Genomic DNA, 14,488 nt, shown 5'->3' with positions numbered 1-14,488 from the left:
AGACTTTGGCATGGGAAGCTAGAGTAGATAGTATTCAAATATATTTCTTCCTACATATAATTAATATAATTTTCAAGCGATTTTGTCTCATTATCTTAAAGTCAAGTCCATTAAACTTTGAAGTGAGCAGTTTGCTTTCTATTTAAGATATACATATACCTTAAATATATTTTAGTACAAGTCTTTATCCCCTCTCCCATGTCTCTCAAGACATCATTGAAGTGATATAAAAAGAATGGTAGAGGGCCCAGCAATAAATGAGGTATATGAAATCCTTTCTAAAAGCTGGAAAATGTATAGAATATTTAGTGATGATGCAGGAAGCCAAGTATATGTGGAAGAAACTTTAGCTAATGAAAGAGTTGTTCTGTCCTGCAGTTTGCAGAATCATGGAGGATAGGAGTGTGCCTTGGTGCTTAAAAGTACATAAAAAGGAATAACCCACTGCCACAAGTAGAAAGAATGGCAGCCAGATGTTTCCCCTTCAGATAAACATATACAAAGACAGACTGCCTGGGGGGAATTGGGCAACAAGAATGTGCCCTGGGACCTTATTGCAGAGTTCTCCATATTTTACCATTTAAGAGTTCCAAAATGTAATGACCAGATCCCTTCCACTTACTGGGAAGAGAAGCTTGCTAGTCACCCACCATGTGCAAAAACTCCCCACACTTCTAGTGCCTCTTAAATTGAGATGGAAAATTAAGTATCACCAGGTATTTAAAATCCTTCCCCGGACAAGAGAGAGAGAGACCAGGATAAACAAAACAATACTTTGCCCACCCCCCAAGGAAATAACCTGGCCCCAGAGGCAACTAGATATTAGTAGTAAAGAACTTCTAAAAAAAAAAAAAATCCTCTGTGCATCCTCAAAGAGAATCAAGATCCATTATGTAGAATAAAATACTCTGAAAAAGTAATGGAGAATGTGATTTCCAAAATAAAACATTCAAGAAGAGAGCAGTAAGATCATTTTATATTATCTCTGAGAAAATAAAACAAGAAGATGGGAAATGGTTGAGGAAAAAGAGCAATAGAGCAGTTCAATCCAGGGAGTCTAACATCAGATATTATAATTTCCAGGAAAAGAGCAAAGGCAATAAAAAGAAAATTCTAAAGAAGTGATAGAATTTACCAGAGCCAAAGAGCCAGGAGTCTTAGATTGAAGAGCCCACCCAATACCTAGTATAATGAATGGAGTGGGGACCCAAAACCCACAGCAATGTACTTTAAGATATTTTAATATTCCAGGGATGAAGAGAAGATCCTAAAAGATTTTCAGGCAGGGACACAAGTCTTACAAAAGAATAAGAATCACACCAACCTCGAAAGTTTTATCAGTAACAATGGATCCTAGAATATAGTGAAATAATATTTTCAAAATTCTGTTGGGAAATGATTTGCCAGCCAGATTTTTATAAACAGCCAAACTATCTAATCAAGTGTAAAGGCCAACCAAAGCCATTTTAAAGCATTCATGAATGTGAAAGTTACCTTTGATGACCCGTTTCTTAAGAAGGGACTTGGGAGGGGCGCCTGGGTGGCTCAGTTGGTTAAGCTTCTGCCTTTGGCTCCGGTTATGATTCCTAGGTCCTGGGATGGAGCCCCATGTCAGGCTTCTGGCTCAGTGGGGAGCCTGCTTCTCCCTCTCCCCCCTGCTCGTGCTCTCTGTCTCTCTCTTTTTCTCTCTCTCAAATAAATAAATAAAATCTTTTAAAAAATGGGTGGGGGGGCGGGACTTGAGAATATGTTCTTACAGAAATGGAAGAGCAGAGGACACCTGGGTGGCTCAGCGGTTGAGCGTCTGCCTTCAGCTCAGGGTGTGATCCCAGAATCTGGGATCGAGTCCCACATGGGGTTCCCTGTGAGGAGCCCACTTCTCTCTCTGCCTCTCTCTCTCTCTGTGTGTGTCTCTCATGAATAAATAAATAAAATCTTTAAAAAAGAAAAAAAAGAAATGGAAAAGCAAATCAGGAAAGAGGAAATAGAATCTAATACAGCCAATCCAACCAAGAGTGGCTGCTGTTCATCCTTAGAAAAGAAAACAAGTACAACCCTAAATTGGCTATTTTTGACCTTTTAAAGTGATAGCATACTATCCTTGTTTGTTTCATTAAATTACACCCTTTCATGACTGTCAGTAGAGTTGCTTGGCATACATCATAGACTCCTGGTATGATATAATATGACTTCAGATGTACCATAGATCAGACAGCTTTCTCTAGATCAAATTTTGGGCAATAAAAATCTGGCAAAATGCTGTATGTTAGCTTACAGCATAGCTGATTCTGTCCCTCAGCCTCAAACAGTGCCATCTTATAAAATGGCATTATTACATTTGTTTAATAAATTAATGACAGTAATAATTGCAAAAGTAACATCACCATGTGCCAAGCAAACTGTAAACTTGAACTGATGACACTAAGTTGTATATAAGTCATTATGTTATAGTTTAGCTGCAGTTGTGCATACTAGTAAATGAAGAAAAATACTAACAAATATCAGTACATCTTTGTTGTTGTTGTTGTTTAAAGATATTATTTATTTATTCACAAGAGACACAGAGAGAGAGAGGCAGAGACACAGGCAGAAGGAGAAGCAGGCTTCATGCAGGAGCCCAACGTGGGACTTGATCCCGGGAATCCAGGATCACGCCCTGGGCCAAAGGCAGGCTCTAAACCGCTGAGCCACCCAGGATCCCCTCAGTACATCTTTGTAATAAAACTTGGAGAGCAGACCAGTCAGATTTTGCAATCAAATTTGAAAACTTAAGATGATAGCTTGGAAATGAGTTCAAATTATATTTGAAAAAGGCAAAGGCCATTGTAAATACCTGTCAGTAAATTGCAGTTATCCCACTTTCATTAATAACTTTTGCTTAAAAAGTTTTCCTTCTTACTTTAAAAGAAGGGATAGTATACTGTAAAAATAAAGTCACTTTGTACCATTAGGTTATGTAAAGAAGACATGTTCCACACAGTACCTGAGCACTGATAACCATATCCGTTGTTCCTGTTTTATGCCTCAGAGTTCCACATTTTTTGAACCACCACGCTTCTATAAGTGCCATAAAATACTGAAGCTTAGCATATCTTGGCATGTGGGAGATGCATTCCAGTGTTTGTGGAATATATTTTTATGCTTTAATTGATAAAAGTAAATATGAATCATGTAATTTTTTAACTTTTATGCCTTTTCTATAAGCCCTTACACAGACATCATAGCTCTGCCTTTTCAGAACTTATTTTAGAAGCTATTAATAACAGCTATTAATTATTGAGTACATCTACTTATATCACAGTGGTAAGTGCTTGGACTAACATACATTGTTGGGTTTGTTTGTTTTTTCAAATATTTATTTGAGAGAGAGTGTGTCCACGTGTGAGTTCGGGAAGGGCAAATGAAGCGAATCAAGCATACTCCTCAGGGATCATGATGCAGAGCTCTCGCAACCCATGAGATCATGTCCTGAGCTGAAGCCAAAAGTCGAACGCTTAATTAAGCCACCCAGGAACCCCTAACATATGCATTGTTACAATAAAATGCTATTATGCTCTTCCAAGACAAGAGCTCCATTTTACCTGATGAGGACACTGAGGCTCCAAAGTACTTTTTCTATTGTTGCACAGTGAGTGGTAGAACTGGTTTTTATACCCAGAGCTGATCCCAAAGCCCATAAACTTTATGCAGGACCTTACCATCTCTCTGATTATTTTTAAGTGCGAATCTTAAAACTAAGCAAATTATTGCCAGTATTTCTAGTCTATGGGTTATTTGATTTTGTTCTAGTCTCCTAGTATGAACACTGTATGTCCCATAGTGTATATTTGATTTCACATTGAATTAGAACTTTCTAGGATAGAAACTAAATTGGTATTATACTCTTTTATTTAGAGTTTAAAATAAATGCAGAGCTTTCCACGTCTTTATAACCACAATTTTTATTTTGTTTATTTGGTTTATACTTGTTAGCCTGTTTGCATATGCGTACACTCATTCCATAAGTTAAAATTACTAAAATTATATCATGTAAAAATCAGTACTTGTAAGTTGTGTTCTTATATTTTTAGAAACTGAAATACAGGAAGGGCATAAAACAAAGTTTGCTCAAATAAACTAGCCATTATCTCTGCGTAAGTCTCCTATACAAAGACTAAGTCAGTTAATTATATCCTCTCCAGTGGAATTTTAAAAGTTTATCTAGCAATAGAATTTCATTGTGTTAATATTTTCAACATCTTCCATAAAAGTGTTGCTAAAAGTTTATTTTTATTCTAATGTCATCACTACTATAGCATACCTAAGTTGAACTTGTGTTAACCCAGAACCAACACAGCTTAATTGATCTTTGCCTTAGAAAAATATCTAAGTAAGAAATGCTTTATTCATAGAATAATTTGTAAGATTTTTGTATTTCTTCTTTAGGTAGAAAGTACAGATTTGAATACAGTGTAAAAATTTTATAAGCTTTTGTTGAGTTAGAATGATGTTTCTGTAGATTATAAGTATCAAATGAAATAATTCATATATTTATATTCTGGTCTCAATGATTAAGACAAATCACCAATAAATATATAACTTCTAGTTCTTATATTATCTTTCTCTCCCTCTATCATAGTCTCTCTACTCCTTCTCTCTTTTGTACTCTCTCCCTTAGACTTTCATATGTCCTAACCCACCCATATCCCCTTCTTTTTCCATAGTTTATATTCCTCACCAAGGGAATTTCTTTTAGAGGAAGCAACACAAGCAGAAGTTTGGATTGTAGTATGCAGAAAATACTGCCACCCCAGCCTTTGTGCCAACAAGTTTCCTCTGAATAGATTTGTAGCTAGGACTCAGAAGGACTTATGGCTCAGTACTTTGCCTTTACAAATGTGCTTATATTTTTGAGCTTCAGGACATCTGAAATTAGTAGAAGTTTCCAACAACTTCTTCTTAGAGTTATTCTGATATAGGGTGTTGTGCCCATCAGTTACTATCTTGCTGTATCCAAGAAGTCAGAGATAACTATGTTTAAAGTGTGCATGTGTCAGAATCCTTCCATGAAGTTATATTCAAATCAGTAAATTTCCTTTATCTCTCTCTCACTCTTTGTGCATCTGTTTTGCTCATCTGCACTTAGCACAATGTCTGCACTTGACAGGCACTACATGAACGTGAATCTAAGTAATAAAATAGGTTTGTTCTTATGCCTGGTGGACACTCATTCGCCAACCTGTATTTGTTTCCTTCTGGATTGACATATTTGCACAAAATTATCCCTCAAACTGTTAATGACTGAATTGATTACAGTCACTTATTAGTGTTTAACTTTCATGATTGTTAGTAGGAAGATAGCAGGTACAGTGAAAATACCATAGGCTCAGAGTAAGATAGATATAGTTTGAGACAAGCCCACCTCTGCGCCCTTCATAGTTGACTTCATTAACCTCTCTGGACTTCAGTTTCATCAATTATAAAATGGATCTAATACTGTCTACTTCCCTTGGTGCCTATATAAGAGATATAGATAGATAGATAGATAGATAGATAGATAGATAGACAGATAGATAGATAGATATCTCCATCCTATCCCGTGTAAATGTTCAGCAAAGGGTAGCTATTATTATTTTTTTATTATTTTTTTATTTTTTAAAGATTTCTATTTATTTATGAGAGATACAGCAAGAGAGAGAGGCAGAGACATAGGCCAAGGGAGAAGCAGGTTCCGTGCAGGGAGCCCTATAGGGACTCAATCCCGGATCCCAGGATCACGCCCTGGGCCAAAGGCAGATGCCCAACCGCTGAGCCACTCAGGCGTCCCGTGTAGCTATTATTATTTATATCTTATTATATAAATATACTTTCATTAGTGTAGTTATTATCTGTATGCTCTCTTTATTATGAGTATTAGAAAAAGCTAGTACCTACAGGAAATCTTAATATCTTTAGCCTTTCTCAACCAATTTTGGGGGAGAATTAAGTGCTGATGCTTTAAAACATCCATTGTCTGTAATTAGTTAACTTCACATTATTTTCTATGTTCTGTGGTTCAGATGAGGAACCACAGAAGAAAACGGTAACATGGAAAATAGAAGAGAATAGAGAACATTCTAAGGAAATGTAAAATTCAAAGAATTTGGTATAGAGATTCAGGGCCTTTAAGAGGTGTGCCTGAAAGAATGTAGGACTGGGAGTATCTCTTATTCATCACTGTGTCCCTAAGTTCAGCGTGAACCTAGCACAGAGTAGATGCTAATAAATATTTATTGAATTATTGAAATAAATGAGTGAGTGATCAATGGCATGTGGTGAGACAACACTAAATGTTTCTGTGAAGACTGTTCACCTAAACAATTAGTAAGACCATTTTTGAAAACAGCTCTATACTACATCTGTATACCGATGTATACCTCCTGCTTGTGTCCATCTGTTCAAGAATCTCTTTTTCAGACATCGTATCTCTTTGATCACAGTCCTTATACTTTAGGCCATGTTTTGGCTAGTAAAGTAACACATACTTATGATAATTATAACAGGAGTGGCAGTTTACAATGCCAGACAGTGCGCTAAATGCTTTACAGTAGCTTATGATAGATATGACAGTGTGGCCTGGGGGAAGAGCCAAAATGCAAACCAGGCAATTGACATCAGAGCCCATGCTCCTCAGAACTCTGCTGCCCTACCTCCCTGTGCTAGGAAGACAGAGAAGAGACTAAATTAACCACTCTCTGTACTTGCTGTTCACTATTCTTAGGGTAAACTACAGACAGAAATAGCCAGAAACCTCCTTTCCGGAATGAAATATGTAGTGAGCCTCTGTGGCTTTTCACCATGCAGCATCTCTGCCTTTTTCCAATGAGGCCAGTCCTCCAATTTAGCTTTTGAAAATTACTCTTCCTCCATTGAAGACTAGTGGACTAGTAGAAGGAACTCAGTCTTCAGTTTTAGCAGATTTCTCATTAATAATTTTCTTATTTCCTAAATAATGAAATCAAGAATCTAAAAAGTATTGTGCTCTGGTGACTTCTAGGAGACAGAAGATACTATTCTTGGGAGAATTATGAACATTTGCTTGCCTCAAAACTGCTGTATTCCCTGTATCCAAGATCATGGGGGGGAAATTATAGGTTCTCAGAGAATCCCTGTGAGTGAGTGGTTGGGTGTATGCATGGACAGTTGAGTGGACAAGCAAGCTAAGGGTGTCATAGTACTGAGACAGAATTTGCATAAATGCCAGTCTACACAGCCCATCCCTGTGTATGGTGCACAACCACACAGCACATACACTGAATCCCAGCCGTATTGATTTAGGTCCATTGGATTTATTTCTAATGCTATCGTTTTGAAAATACCTGTTTTGTTTGCAATATTCACACAGGCCTTTTTGTTACTTAACTGTGACATTTAACTATCATATATGTTATGAGCACTAATGGTTAAAGAATATGTATGGAATTTTGATTCTCATTTTTGTATTTAAAAAAGTTTTGATAGCATGACTATAGAAAATTGGAAAATGTTTTTAGTGCTCAAATGTATGATTCCATTTCCCTAATATAAATACTAATGTCATCTATTATCTTTTCACTGCTTTTCTACATGCTTATAAAAGTATTTTAAATACTTTTGAGATCATATCTGCAAAATTATCTTTATGATGTAAATTGCTTTTCATGACAAAGGAGGTGGAAAGGTTGTGCTTCAGCTTTCTCGTACTTTCCATGACACTGCTGCCTTTACCTGCAGTAAGTGTTGGAGGCTAGAGACCTGAAATTATATCAAAGAAATTAAGGATAACTAATAAAGTGACTAAATGCAATATTTCTTTGATATAAGAAGGCAGGATCCTAGTGTTAGAAAAATCAAATCGCTTCTCAACTTAAATACGTTAACTTCAATAATCGTACCCAAAGTTATTTCTTCTTTAAAAATTCATGTTTTTCTTTTCTCCCTCTCGAGAGAGAGAGAGAGAGAGAGAGAGAAAGAGCATGGGTGGCAGGGGCAGAAGGAGAGAGAGGATCCTAAGCAGGCTTGGCACCCAGCACAGAGCCCCCCAACACAGGACTAAATCTCAAACCCTGAGATCATGAACTAAGCCAAAATCAAGAGTTCGATGTTTAACCATCTGAGCCACCCAGGCACCCTATAAAAACTCATGTTTTTCTATTAAAGAATAATGTAAGTTATAATATATAATAGAAAGGCTTGAGATTTTATCTTTTTAGTAGAAAAATAGGTATATCCTTTTTTTTCCCCCACTAAAAAGCACCAATCTAAATTTTCATTCTTAATCATGGTTATCATATTAGCCTATACAATTAATATGTTTGTTTCTACCTTTTTCATATAGTTTTGAGTTTCTGTTTTTATTTTAGCAATCTTATTGAAACTTCTTTAATCTCTTCATACCTTTTCCTATAAATAGGTCACAAATTATAAATAAAACAAATGTATTTTGGATGTATAGATGGTTTTAATTTTTAAATAAAATAATTTATTTTTTCACATGGTTTTATTTTATTTTATTTTTTATGTTTTTATTTAAATTCCATGAATTAACACACAGTGTGGTATTAGTTTCAGGTGTACAACACAGTGATTCAACACCCATACAACACCCAGTGCTCATCACAAGTACTCTCCTTAATCCCCATCATCTATTTCTCCGATCCCACACCCATCCCCCTCTGGTCACCACCAGATTCTTCTCTATAGTTAAGTGTCTGTTTCCTGGTTTGTATGTCTCTCTTTTTTTCCTCCCTTTGTTCGTCTGTTTTGTTTCTTAAATTCCACAAGTGACTGATATCATATATTTGTCTTTGTCTAAAGTTTGACCTATTTTTGATACACATATCTCCATTTATTTTACTTTTATAGCTGCTAGCATTCTAACACCTTCTATATTTCTTTTTTATTTTAATGGAGTTCAACTTGCCAACATATAGCATAACACCCAGTGCTCATCCCATCAAGTGCCCCCCTCAGTGACCGTCACCCAGTCACCCCCAACCCCCGCCCACCTCCCTTTCCACCACCCCTTGTACGTTTCCCAGAGTTAGGAGTCGTTATGTTCTGTCTCCCCTTCTGATATTTCCCACTCATTTTTCTCCTTTCCCCTTTATTCCCTTCCGCTATTTTTTATATTCCCCTAATGAATGAGACCATATAATGTTTGTCCTTCTACGATTGACGTATTTCACTCAGCATATACGCTCCAGTTCCATCCACGTTGAAGCAAATGGTGGGTATTTGTCATTTTTAATGGCTGAGTAATATTCCATTGTATACATAAACCACATTTCTTTATCCATCTTTCAATGGACACCGAGGCTCCTTCCACAGTTTGGCTATTGTGGACATTGCTGCTAGAAACATCAAGGTGCAGGTGTCCCAGCATTTCACTGCATCAGTATCTTTGGGATAAATCCCCAGCAGTGCAATTGCTGGGTCATAGGGTAGCTCTATTTTTATCTCTTTGAGGAACCTCCACCCAGTTTTCCAGAGTGGCTGCATCAGTTCACATTCCCACCAACAGTGCAAGAGGGTTCCCTTTCTCCACATCCTCTCCAACATTTGTTGTTTCCTGCCTTGTTAATTTTCCCCATTCTCACTGGTGTGAGGTGGTATCTCACTGTGGTTTTGATTTGTATTTCCCTGATGGCAAGGGATGCGGAGCATTTTCTCATGTGCTTGTTGGCCATATCTGTGTCTTCTTCTGTGAGATTTCTCTTCATGTCTTTGCCCATTTCATGATTGGATTGTTTGTTTCTTTGCTGTTGAGTTTGATAAGTTCTTTATAGATCTTGGATACTAGCCCTTTATCTGATAGGTCATTTGCAAATGTCTCCTCTCATTCTGTAGGCTATCTTTTTGTTTTGTTCACTGTTTCTTTTGCTGTGCAAAAGCTTCCTATCTTGATGAAGTCCCAATAGTTCATTTTTGCTTTTGTTTCTCTTGCCTTCGTGGATGTATCTTGCAAGAAGTTAGTGTGGCTGAGTTCAAAAAGGGTGTTGCCTGTGTTCTCCTCTAGGATTTTGATGGAATCTTGTCTCACATTTAGATCTTTCATCCATTTTGAGTTTATCTTTGTGTATGGTGCAAGAGAGTGGTCTAGTTTCATTCTTCTGCATGTGGATGTCCAATTTTCCCAGCACCATTTATGGAAGAGACTCTTTTTTCCAGTAGATCGTCTATCCTCCTTTGTCGAATATTAGTTGACCATAAAGTTGAGGGTCCACTTCTGGATTCTCTATTCTGTTCCATTGATCTACGTGTCTGTTTTTGTGCCAGTACCACACTGTCTTGATGACCACAGCTTTGTAATACAACCTGAAATCTGGCATTGTGATGCCCCCAGCTATGGTTTTCTTTTTGAATATTCCCCTGGCTATTTGGGGTCTTTTCTGATTCCACACAAATCTTAAAGATGATTTGTTCCAACTCTCTGAAGAAAGTCCATGGTATTTTGATAGGGATTGCATTAAACGTGTATATTGCCCTGGGTAACATTGACATTTTCACAATATTAATTCTGCCAATCCATGAGCATGGAATATTTTTCCATCTCTTTGTGTCTTCCTCAATTTCTTTCAGAAGTGTTCTGTAGTTTTTAGGGTATAAATCCTTTACCTCTTTGGTTAGGTTTATTCCTAGGTATCTTATGCTTTTGGATGCAATTGTAAATGGGATTGACTCCTTAATTTCTCTTTCTTCAGTCTCATTGTTCGTGTATAGAAATGCCACTGACTTCTGGGCATTGATTTTGTATCCTGCCACACTGCCGAATTGCTGTTTGAGTTCTAGCAATCTTGGGGTGGAGTCTTTTTGGGTTTTCTATGTAGAGTATGATGTCATCTGCGAAGAGGGAGAGTTTGACTTCTTTGCCAATTTGAATGCCTTTTATTTCTTTGTGTTGCCTGATTGCTGAGGCTAGGCCTTCCAGTACTATGTTGAATAGCAGTGGTGAGAGTGGACATCCCTGTCTTGTTCTTGATCTTAGGGGAAAGGCTCCCAGTGTTTCCCCACTGAGAATGATATTTGCTGTGGGCTTTTCATAGATGGCTTTTAAGATACCGAGGAATGTTCCCTCTATCCCTCCACTCTGAAGAGTTTTGATCAGGAATGGATGCTGTATTTTGTCAAATGCTTTCTCTGCATCTATTGAGAGGATAATATGGTTCTTGGTTTTTCTCTTGCTGATATGATGAATCACGTTGATTTTTTTATGAGTGTTGAACCAGTTTACATCTCAGGGATAAATCCCACTTGGTCATGGTGAATAATCTTCTTAATGTATTGTGGATCCTATTGTTTGGTATCTTGTTGGGAATTTTTGCATCCATGTTCATCAGGGATATTGGTCTATAATTCTCCTTTTTGGTGGGGTCTTTGGTTTTGGAATTAAGGTGATGCTAGCCTCATAGAACGAGTTTGGAAGTATTCCATCTCTTTTTATCTTTCCAAACAGCTTTAGTAGAATAGATATGGTTTCTTCTTTAAACGTTTGAAAAAATAAAAAATAAAAAATAAATAAATAAACGTTTGATAATATTCCCCTGGAAAACCATCTGGCCCTGGACTTTTGTGTCTTGGGAGGTTTTTGATGACTGCTTCAATTTCCTCCCTGGTTATTGGCCTGTTCAGGTTTTCTATTTCTTCCTGTTCCAGTTTTGGTAGTTTGTGGTTTTCCAGAAATGAGTCCATTTCTTCTAGATTGCCTAATTTGTTGGTGTATAGCTGCTCATAATATGTTTTTAAAATCATTTGTATTTCCTTGGTGTTGGTGGTGATCTCTCCTTTCTCATTCATGATTTTATTAATTTGAGTCTTTTCTCTCTTCTTTTTAATAAGTCTGGCTAATGGCTTATCTATCTTATTAATTCTTTCAAAGAACCAACTCCTACTTTTGTTAATCTGTTCCACAGTTCTGGTCTCGATTTCATTGAGTTCTGCTCGAATCTTTATTAACTCTCTTCTTCTACTGGGTGTAGGATCTATTTGCTATTTTTTCTCCAGCTCCTTTAGGTGCAAGGTTAGCTTTTGTACTTGAGTTCTTTCCAGTTTTTGGATGGATGCTTGTATTGCGATGTATTTCCCCCTCAGGACTGCTTTTGCTGTATCTCAAAGATTTTGAATGGTTGTATCTTCATTCTCATTAGTTTCCATGAATCTTTTTAATTCTTCCTTAATTTCCTGGTTGACCCTTTCATCTTTTAGCAGGACGGTCCTTAACCTCCACGTGTTTGAAATCCTTCCAAACTTCTTCATGTGATTTAGTTCTAGTTTCAAAGCATTATGATCTGAGAATATGCAGGGTACAATCCCAATCTTTTGGTATCAGTTAAGACCTGATTTGTGACCCAGTATGTGGTCTATTCTGGAGAAAGTTCCATGGGCACTTGAGAAAAGTGTGTATTCAGTTGTGTTTGGATGTAAAGTTCTGTAAATATCTGTGAAATCCATCTGGTCCAGTGTATCATTTAAAGCTCTTGTTTCTTTGGAGATGTTGTGCTTAGGAGACCTGTTGATTGTAGAAAGTGCTACATTCAAGTCACCAAGTATAAGTGTATTATTATCTAAGTATGTCTTAACTTTGGTTATTAATTGATTGATATACTTGGCAGCTCCCACATTCGGGGCATAAATATTCATGATTGTTAGGTCCTGTTGTTGGATAGATCCTTTAAGTATGATATAGTATCCCTCTTCATCTCTTACTACAGTCTCCAGGATAAACTTTAGTTTATCTGATATAAGGATGGCTACCCCTGCTTCTTTTGAGGACCATTTGAATGGTAAATGGTTCTCCAACCTTTTATTTTCAGGCTGTAGGTGTCCTTACCTCTAAAATGAGTCTCTTGTAGACAGCAAATAGATGGGTCTTGCCCTTTTATCCAGTCTGAAACCCTTCACCTTTTGATGGGGTCATTAAGCCCATTCACGTTCAGAGTTACTATTGAAAGATGAATTTAGTGTCATCATGATACCTATTCAGTCCCTGTTTTTGTGGATTGTTCCCTTGGACTTCCTCTTTCTATTACAGAATCCCCCTTAATATATCTTGCAGAGCTGGCTCTGTGGTCACATATTCTTTCAGTTTCTGCCTATCTTGGAAGCTCTTTATCTCTTCTTCTATTCTGAATAAGAGCCTTGCTGGATAAAGAATTCTTGGCTGCAGGTTCTTCTCATTTAGGACCCTGAATATATCCAGCCAGCCCTTTCTGGCCTGCCAGGTCTCTGTGGAGAGGTCTGCTGTTAATCTAATATTTCTCCCCATAAAAGTTAGAGATTTCTTGTCTTTTGCTGCTTTAAGGATCTTCTCTTTATCTTTGGAATTTGCAAGTTTCACTATTAAATGTCGAGGTGTTGAGCGTTTTTTATTGATTTTAGGTGGAGATCTCTCTATTTCCTGGATCTGAATGCCTGTTTCCCTTCTCAAGTTAGGAAAGTTCTCAGCTTTGATTTGTTCAAATACATATTCTTTGACCTCTGTCCCTTTTGGCACCCTCGGGAACCCCAATTAAATGTAGATTTTTCCTTCTGAGGCTGTCATTTATTTCCCTTAACATATCCTCGTGATCTTTTAATTGTTTTTCTGTTTTTTTCCCTCAGTTTCTCTCCTTGCCATCAACTTGTCTTCTGTGTCACTCACTTGTTCTTCTACCTCGTTAACCCTCGTTAGGACCTCTAGTTTGGATTGCATCTCATTTAATTGATTTTTAATTTCTGCCTGATTAGATCTAAATTCTGCAGTCATGAAGTCTCTTGAATCCTTTATGCTTAATTTATTTTTTATTGGTGTTCAATTTACTAACATACAGAATAACACCCAGTGCCCGTCACCCATTCACTCCCACCCCCCGCCCTCCTCCCCTTCTACCACCCCTAGTTTGTTTCCCAGAGTTAGCAGTCTTTACGTTCTGTCTCCCTTTCTGATATTTCCCACACATTTCTTCTCCCTTCCCTTATTTTCCCTTTCACTATTATTTATATTCCCCAAATGAATGAGAACATATAATGTTTGTCCTTCTCCGACTGACTTACTTCACTCAGCATAATACCCTCCAGTTCCATCCACGTTGAAGCAAATGGTGGGTATTTGTCATTTCTAATAGCTGAGTAATATTCCATTGTATACATAAACCACATCTTCTTTATCCATTCATCTTTCGTTGGACACCGAGGCTCCTTCCACAGTTTGGCTATCGTGGCCATTGCTGCTAGAAACATCGGGGTGCAGGTGTCCCGGCGTTTCATTGCATTTGTATCTTTGGGGTAAATCCCCAACAGTGCAATTGCTGGGTCATAGGGCAGGTATATTTTTAACTGTTTGAGGAACCTCCACACAGTTTTCCAGAGTGGCTGCACCAGTTCACATTCCCACCAACAGTGTAAGAGGGTTCCCTTTTCTCCGCATCCTCTCCAACATTTGTTGTTTCCTGCCTTGTTAATTTTCCCCATTCTCACTGGTGTGAGGTGGTATCTCATTGTAGTTTTGATTTGT

At 37.5% G+C, this 14,488-nt stretch overlaps 1 protein-coding gene across 15 annotated transcripts in view; it reads left to right on the top strand.

Moving 5' to 3' along the window:
- DOCK3 (dedicator of cytokinesis 3) overlaps positions 1–14,488 on the top strand; it is a 514,642-nt gene that overhangs the window by 302,360 nt on the left and 197,794 nt on the right. The gene's annotated exons all lie outside the window — the stretch shown is intronic.

The sequence above is a fragment of the Canis aureus genome, chromosome 19, assembly GCF_053574225.1.
Source record: "Canis aureus isolate CA01 chromosome 19, VMU_Caureus_v.1.0, whole genome shotgun sequence".
NCBI lineage: Eukaryota > Metazoa > Chordata > Mammalia > Carnivora > Canidae > Canis > Canis aureus.
Note: the sequence above shows the minus strand (reverse complement) of the source record. Positions and strands in the feature narration are given on the sequence as shown.